At 44.0% G+C, this 8,735-nt stretch overlaps 1 long non-coding RNA gene across 1 annotated transcript; it reads right to left on the bottom strand.

Annotated features, from left to right (window-relative positions):
- Positions 1 to 638: 638 nt before the first annotated feature.
- Positions 639 to 8,735, bottom strand: LOC116529758. The gene is made up of 2 exons (XR_004259655.1): positions 8,524 to 8,735; positions 639 to 1,810 (listed from the first exon to the last, which is right to left on the bottom strand). It is a non-coding gene; the product is annotated as an uncharacterized LOC116529758 (long non-coding RNA).

The raw sequence follows: 8,735 nt of genomic DNA, 5'->3' as shown, positions 1-8,735 counted from the left end.
CTTGTCAAAAATAGGCAGACTCAGGAAAGCCGAAAGTTCACCTACCCAGGCTGTGCCTTTCTTCCTGGTCAGCAGCAGTAGCAATATTAGCAGTTACAGAGAGCAAGATTTTTACCTTATAATGCTAAAGCATACGTTTCTTTTTGTTTTTTTTTTTTTTTTTTTTGAGATGGTCTTGCTTTGTTGCCCAGGCTGGAGTGTGGTGTCACGATCATGGCTCTCTGCAGCCTCAACCTCTCAGGCTCAAGGGATCCTCCTACCTCAGCCTCCTAAGTAGCTGGGAGTACAGGTGTGCATCCACATGCCCAGCTCTTTTTTTTTCTTTTTTTTTTTTTTTGAGGTAGAGTCTCTCTCTGTCGCCCAGGCTGAAGTGCAGTGGTGTGATCTCAGCTCACTGCAACCGCCACCTCCCTGCTTCAAGCAATTCCCCTGCCTCAGCCTCCTAAGCAGCTGGAATTACAGGCACATGCCACCATGCCCCACTAATTTTTCTGTATTTTTAGTAGAGGCAGAGTTTCACCATGTTGGCCAGAATGTCTCGAACTCCTGACTTCAGGCAATCCGCCTGCCTCGGCCTCCCAAAGTGCTGGGATTACAGGCGTGAGCCACCATGCCCAGCCTCATTTTTTTTATTTAGCAGAGATGGATTCTCACGATACTCTCCGGGCTGGTCTCACCTGAACTCAAGCGATCCTCCCACTGTAGCCTTCCAAAGTACTGGGAATATGGGCTGGAGCCACCATGCGCGGCCAGTAATACATTTCTAAAAAGAAATAAATAGAAGTTTTTAATACCTAAGAAGAAGGAGAGAATACCCATGACATAATGGTTGGTCAGGCACACTATTGTAGAGCTAGAGAAAGCAATGGGGCTGAGATCCAAAGTGCTGGGTGAGTCCTGGCTTCATTACTTATCAGCAGGGTGATCTTAAACCCTTCCAAACGGATCAAATGTGGGTTGATAGTAGCCAGCAGAGTTGCTCCATCTACTTCTCAGGTTGTATTCATTGAATAAATTAAGGGAGACGAGAGCATTTTAGAAATTCGAAAGCATTAAGCAAGGAAATTACTGAGGAAATATGTACAATATTAACTTGGTAACTGAACTCAATTGTCTCATAAAATAACCCTTGCAAAAGAGGACAGAATCGTATCTCATGTTCTCTCTATTCTGTTCCCTACCAAGGAACAGCTCAACTGGCTTTGCAATAAAAGCAGCACAAAAATAACGTCGAAAGATGGAGAGATTACCCAGATAAGGGAAGGCGAATGGATGAGATTATGGAATACATTTCTCTCACAAGGGAACTATATTTAGTTCTTTTCTCACTCCTGTCAAATATTGTTCTTCTTAATTCCCTCTGAGGCTTGAAAGCCTTCATTAAGATGACAGCTTGAGGTTTGGAGGGGCAGAGGTGAAGAGGAACTAAAAAATAAATAAATGTGTTTGCATGCCTTTGTCCTCTCTTCTGCTTCCAGAGTTCCAGGCTGTTTCCATGGAAATTCTAACTTTGTTTTGCTTAAGCACTTGGTACATTTCATTTTGAGTATTTGTTCAGAGTTGAATTTTAGAAGTTCAATCATGATTTTAGCTAAATCATTTACATTTCAAGCTTTGAAGTCTCCATTGTAAATCTAAGTAAGAAATGAGACAATGAATACATAAACCCTTTAGAATCTGTAGATAAGAAAAATGATACCGATTTATAGCTTTGATATAATTTTGTCTTATTAGACAGTATTTGGTCCTTCTTGACCACATTCTTCAGAGAGAAAGTCTCTAAAGTCCCTGTCTCTCCTGTCATTTGTTCCTTGGAAAACAAATACCATTCCTTTTTTATATCCAAGAGGCTACCACTAAGCTATTAATATATTTTTAAGTGAGTTGGAGGGTACACATTGTTTTCCATTCTGCCACTATTAGAGGTGATTCCAATTACATTATAACATGGATGGAGGACAAATCGTTACTTTTTTTCATTTAATACCTCAGATAATGTGTTCTTAAAAGGGCCAATATCAAACTGGCTTCCAAAATGAGTTCTAAATGCAAAAACATACTTTGCCAAGTAGAAAATTACCTTTTAGCTCTATTTTTAAATGATGGTTATCTGACAGTCCCAACCAGGTATGAACTTATTTACTTTTCAAATGCTCCCGTCTCAGCCGCCTGTCCTGCAGATGCCTCAAGGTGAGGCAAAAGAGACACAGTGGCTGCTGCGTGGAGAGTCTTAGGTCAGGCATTTTTTATTCTGCATTCACTTATATTCATTTTGAAATCTGAGGAAAAAGGAGTGTGAAAAGTATGTGGAAGAAACTCATCTAAAAAGGGAGAGCAGCCGGGCGCGGTGGCTCACGCCTGTAATCCCAGCACTTTGGGAGGCCGAGGTGGGTGGATCATGAGATCAAGAGATGGAGACCATCCTGGTCAACATGGTGAAACCCCGTCTCTACTAAAAATACAGGCTGGGTGCGGTGGCTCAAGTCTGTAATCCCAGCACTTTGGGAGGCCGAGACAGGCGGATCACAAGGTCAAGAGATCGAGACCATCCTGGTCAATATAGTGAAACCCCATCTCTACTAAAAACACAAAAATTAGCTGGGCATGGTGGTGCACGCCTGTAGTCCCAGCTACTTGGGAGGCTGAGGCAGGAGAATTGCCTGAACCCAGGAGATGGAGGTTGTAGTGAGCTGAGATTGTGCCATTGCACTCCAGCCTGGGTAACAAGAGCAAAGCGCCATCTCAAAATAAATAAAAATACAAAAATTAGCTGGGTGTGGTGGTGCATGCCTGTAGTCCCAGCCACTCAGGAGGCTCAGGCAGTGGGATCCCTTGAATCCGGGAGACGGAGGTTGCAGTGAGCTGAGATCGTGCCACTGCACTCCAGCCTGGTGAAAGAGCAAGACTCCATCTCAAAAAAGGAGTTTCTGTGCTTGTCCTTTAAGTGCACATGTTGAACGTCTATGTCCTGAGCATACGGAGAATCTTGATCATTCACACTTTCATAACAGCTGCATTTCTTATCATCTTTGGCATAGTTCTTCAGCGTGCACAAAGCCTCTTATCTCACCCATAGTCTCTCTCTAGACCAGTGTGTCTCTTTCAGCTGCTAGAGGCCATGTCCCTTAAATCTCCCAGCTGTCTTTCTTACCTCTCAACGCTTGCTTTCTTTATCTGTATGTTTTTAAAAAACATCTTTCCCAGCTGCCACCTTTCGCACAGTGGTGGTCTCTCAGTTCTCTTAGAATGAGACATTTCAGCAAGACGATGTGGGGAAGAAACATAACCATTATAACAATGCATTTTCAAAATGAGCCCTGAAGTTCCGGCAAGAAAAAAATTTCATCCCAGTGTTCTTACAACCTGTGCATGAATCAACCTCATGCAAGCATGAGACACCCCTGAGGCCTGTGCAAAGAAATGCAAGCAAGAACCACAGGGCATTTAATGTCTAAAATAAGAGATTTTTCTCCTTAAAAATACAGATTCTCTGTGGCTGCAGCCTCACTGAGTTTCTGTAACGCTCTCAGTTGGATACAGTGGTAACCAGCATCCCCACTGTGCACAGATATGTAAATGCGGGAACCTGGAGAAAATTTTCATTTTATTGGAAACTATTTAGCTTCACTTGGCTACTGCCAATACCTCTAGTTGATTCCAAGCTTCTGTATTCCATGTTATTGTCATTGCTCAGGGTAATTCTTACAAGAGAATTTTGGTGATTTTGTGGCGTTAACAGATTTTCTTAATGTGATGAGTTCTGAGTGATTAAGAGATACAGTATATGAGAATTTGGGGATTTTTATAACTAAGGAATAAATGTTGAGGATCTCTGCAAAGCAGGGAGGGGTGACTTGGAATGGCACACTGCCAGGCAGAGCTAAGCGACTTTGGCTTGGCAATTGTCACTCCTTCATGCTCATTCAAGAAAATCCTCAAAAAACACAAGTGTCCTGGGTAATATCCTTGCTCCCTTTGGGGTTGACCCGTCTTGCCCTTTCCATATTAACCCAGGATGTTTGAATAGGTTTGTTGAAATATCTTTGTGTTGCCAGCATGCCACTAAGACAAATTATTCTCCCAAAGGATGATATCAACTAATGTTAAAGGTAAATCTCTTAATTGTACAGAAATACATAGCCATCATCTATGAAGTAAGTTGAGTGCTTTTTTTTTCAGACGGAGCCTTCCTCTGTTGCCCAGGCTGGAGTGCAGTGGCACGATCCTGGCTCACTGCAACCTCCACCTCCCGGGTTCAAGCGACAGTCCTGCCTCAGCCTCCTGAGTAGCTGGGACTACAGGTGTGCACCACCACGCCTGAGTAATTTTTTTGTAATTTTAGTAGAGATGGGGGTTTCCTTATGCTAGCCAGGCTGGTCTCGAACTCCCAACCTCAGGCAATCTGCCCGCCTCAGCCTGCCAAAGTGCTGGGATTACAGGTATGAGCCACCATGCCCAGCCAAAGCTTTCTATATATTTAACGAAGTCCAGGTCCTTGGGGTAAAGGGAAAATCAGCAGCTAAGGTCTATCTAAGCTGGATTTACTCATTGGAGCATCGTCTCAAGCAAAATCCTGAAGAAATCTGCATTGATTATAAGGAGCAGCTGAACTGATACCCACCATATGCGTCTCCAAGTTGCCATGAGAAAACTCAATCTTAGCATTGCTAATTAGGTAACAGTTCAGAGCCTGATAAAAATAGTTTGTATTAGAAGACTAGAGGTTCTATAACTGTAAAAGATAAGCTAGTGTCATCTTGAGATCCTATGACTCCAGAAGTTTGCAATCTAACTGAGTTCGCTCAGACCGTCATAGCCCAGACAAATGATACGGGGGCAGACAAATGTTATGGTGAGTAGAGTCTACAGATTTTAAAATGAAAATTGCTATAATTTTTCATTTCTAGAATCATGCTTTGTCTTTTTGTCATAATAGTGTTCTACCTTCCGGTTCTAATACAAAGATGTCAATACCAAAATCTCACGTGTACTGGGCACTGCTGGGCATTTCCTCTATGTAAAGCACACTACCTGTTGCCGGGATTTTGCTTCTGTGGAATAGCCAATCTGTGACTTCTAACATGTCCTTGTCATTCTTAATTTTTACTAGGTCTTTGAATAACTGACTTTCAAATCTCTGCTAGAACAAAGTAGGAGTAACTAAAATGGTGGAAGCTGGTTTCTTAAAATAAAAATTTCCCCCCCTTTTTTTTGAGGTGGTCTTACTCTGTCACCAGGCTGGAGTGCAGTGGCGCAATCTCGGCTCACTGCAACCTCCGCCTCCCCCCTCCACCTCACTGCAACCTCCTGCCTCAGCCTCCTGAGTAGCTGGGACTACAGGCACACGCCACCATGCGTAGCTAATTTTTGTGTTTTTAGTAAAGTCAGGGTTTTACCATGTTGGCCAGGATGGCCTTGATTTCTTGACCTCATGATCCACCCTCCTTGGCCTCCCAAAGTGCTGGGATTACAGGCTTACGCTACCGTGCCCAGTCAATTTTCACTATTTTACAGATCACCTATCTTTCTTATAATCATCCCAGAGGAATTATTTGCAAAGGTAATGGTACAATTTTAATCATTTTCATGATCTCAAGTTGAGTGAGATACACCTAGTATATGTTTATAGATTTTCTTTTTTCAGACACAGAAGAGACGTTAGTTAACACGGATATGGAGCTAAGCATAAAAGCTATAGAAAGGCAGTTGGGCGTGGTGGCTCACACCTGTGATCCCAGCACTTTGAGAGGCAGAGGTCAGGAGATTGAGACCATCCTGGCTACACGGTGAAACCTTGTCTCTACTAAAAATACAAAATATTAGCCGGGCGTGGTGACATGTGCCTGCAGTCCCAGCTGCTCGGGAGGCTGAGGCAGGAGAATCGCTTGAACCCGGGAGGCGGAGGTGGCTGTGAGCCAAGATCATGCCATTGCACTCCAGCCTGGGCAACAAGAGAGAAACGCCATCTCAAAAAAAAAGCTGTAGAAAGGCTACAGAAACATGTGAGTGCATCAGAGAGTGAGGCAAGTTATTTGCTAAGGGTGACAAAAATTGTATGCAACGTGGCATAAAGAATCACAAATTTAAACAAAGAGAAGCGCTGAACTATATAACTGTCCCAGTTACTTACTGAGGTATCATAAACCACCCCCAAACTTGGTAGTGTAAAAATAAAAACAGACTAGGCACAGTGGTTCGCACCTGTAATCCCCACACTTTGGGAGGCCGAGGTAGGTGGATCACTTGAGGTCAGGAGTTTGAGATCAGCCTGGCTAACATGGTGAAATCCCGTCTCTACTGAAAATACAAAAATTAGCTGGGTGTGGTGGCACACACCTGTAATTCCAACTACTTAGGAGGCTAAGGCAGGAGAATCACTTGAACCCGGGAGGCTGAGGCTGCAGTGAGCCAAGACTGCTCCACTGCACTCCAACCTGAGGAACAGAGAGACTCCATCTCAAAAAATCTAAAAAAATAGAAAGAGCATTTTTTTTTTCTTTTTTTGAGACGAATGTCTCATTCTGTCACCCAGGCTGGAGTACAATGGCGCAATCTCAGCTCACTACAACCTCCGCCTCCCAGGTTCAAGGGATTCTCATGACTCAGCCTCCCCAGTAGCTGGGAATATAGGCGTGCACCACCAGACCCAGCTAATATTTTTGTATTTTTAGTCAAGACCATGTTGGCCAGGCTGGTCTCGAACTCCTGACCTCAGGTGATCCATCTGCCTCGGCCTCCAAAAGTGCTGGGATTACAGGCATGAGCCACTGTGCCTGGCCAGAAATAGCAATTTTCTTGTGCTTGCTGCCTGTGGATCAGAAATTCAGAAAGGGCATAGTGGGGTTCTCTGCTCTTTAGTGTCTATTCTGCCATCAGTGGGATGATTAGAATGGCTGAGAGAACTCAAATGCCGGGTGGCCTGAAACAGCTTGGGCTGGAAAATCACGTCCACGATAGGGTCTCAGCATGATCATTCCAGGGCTGTCAGACGACTCCTCACAGGACAGCCCAGAACTCCAAAAGCAAATGTTTCCCACCAGCAAGGTGGAGGCTGCACATGGTCTCCTGGGCGGGCCTGAGAAGTTATGTAGCATCACGTCTGCCACATCCTATCCCAACCCAAACTCAATGGCAGCGACTTTGACCCTACCTTTTGGTAAGGAGAATAAGAGGCATTTGATGTCATCTTAAAATTGCCGTATTAACTAAGTTTCTTCCCCCAATATACAGTCATTTATCTTTAATGTTTTCTTCATCCCGATGTCTAATTAGTAAAATATAAGTTCTCTTCCTCTTTCTGTGGCTGTTGCTTATTAGTGGATAATAGGGATTGGTGTGTTATAAGTGACGGAGCCCCTGGATGTATCTGCGTGGGAGGTTCTTCTTAGTATCAGACATATTGCTGATTAGTCTTAATAATAAAACGAATGCAAATGTTAGTAGGATATGTTAAATAGTTATTAGATGTAACTCATCACCCAACTGTTTAAGAAACTGATGCTTTTTCTAAACTTGTTAACCAACTTGCCAGATACTAGGCTGGGAGTCCAAATTCCTAGAGTTGTGATATACACCAGAGGAAATATAGATAGTTTTTTTTTTTTTTTTTTTTTTTTTTTTTTTTGGATGGAGTCTTGCTCTGTTGCCAGGCTGGAGTGCAGTGGCATGATCTCAGCTCACTGCAACCTCCACCTCTCAAGTTCAAGGAATTCTGTAGCCTCAGCCTCCCGAGTAGCTGGGACTACGGGCACCCACCACCATGCACAGCTAATTTTTTTTTTATTTTTTATTTTTAGTAGAGACAGGGTTTCATCATGTTGGCCAGGATGGTCTCGATCTCTTGACCTTGTGTTCCGCCCACCTTGGCCTCCCAAAGTGTTGGGATTACAGGCTTGAACCGCTGCGCCTGGCCAAAAAATAGCCAGATCTAAGGAGCGCAGAGAGGAAATCCTGACAATACAGGGTAGGAGCCCAGGCTCAGAGGAAACCAGCAGGCTGTATGATGAGAAGAGCACAGGGCTCGGAAGCTAGAGGCTCCAAGTTCAATCCACGCCCCACCACTAATCACCATTATGTGCTGGGGCAAGGCTATTTCCATGTCTTAAGCTACTTCAAAGAGTTTGGGCTAGGTAACCACAGGAGTCTCTTCCTTCAATGATAATAACACCACAATTTTAGTTCAAGTCCCTTCTACTACACTCCTATCAGAGGAGCCTTTAAAGTATGTATGGAAAGAAGATAGGAAGAACAATTACCAAGCATTCCTTTGGTAACCTACTTTATCTGACAGTAGACCTGGCACTTCGTGCATTTCAGTGCACTTTTGCATGTAATAAAGTGCCTAAATGAAGAAAGACATGAGAAAGAGCTTGAAGAGAAGGTATTTCAATACAACCACGTTACAATCAGGATTTGGGGTCCAGCGAGAGCTTCCCGGCCAACCTGAGGGACCTCCAGCAATGATGTCTGTCTAGAACAACTATGATAATTGCCAGTGTCCCTCCCCTCCCTTTTCAAGCTCACCTGATACCTCTGCTATTCACTCAGTCTGAGAAAAGGCGCTCTGCCTTTGAGCAGCAGCTTGAATGACAGCCACCCTCACATTGCCTTGGGCGGGCACGCACGTGGGCTGCTTTACGGAGACGTCTGTGCCCGCTGCAGTGAGGCTGAAGAGCTGTATTGTGTTGGTCTAGGGTGACAGGAGGCCTTGCCTAACAGTGAGCTCCATCAATAAT

The sequence above is a fragment of the Sapajus apella genome, unplaced genomic scaffold (assembly GCF_009761245.1).
Source record: "Sapajus apella isolate SASKATOON/1434 unplaced genomic scaffold, GSC_monkey_1.0 scaffold63, whole genome shotgun sequence".
In the NCBI taxonomy this organism is placed as follows: domain Eukaryota; kingdom Metazoa; phylum Chordata; class Mammalia; order Primates; family Cebidae; genus Sapajus; species Sapajus apella.
The sequence above is the reverse complement of the archived record's forward strand: the minus strand, read 5'-3'. Positions and strand labels throughout refer to the sequence as shown.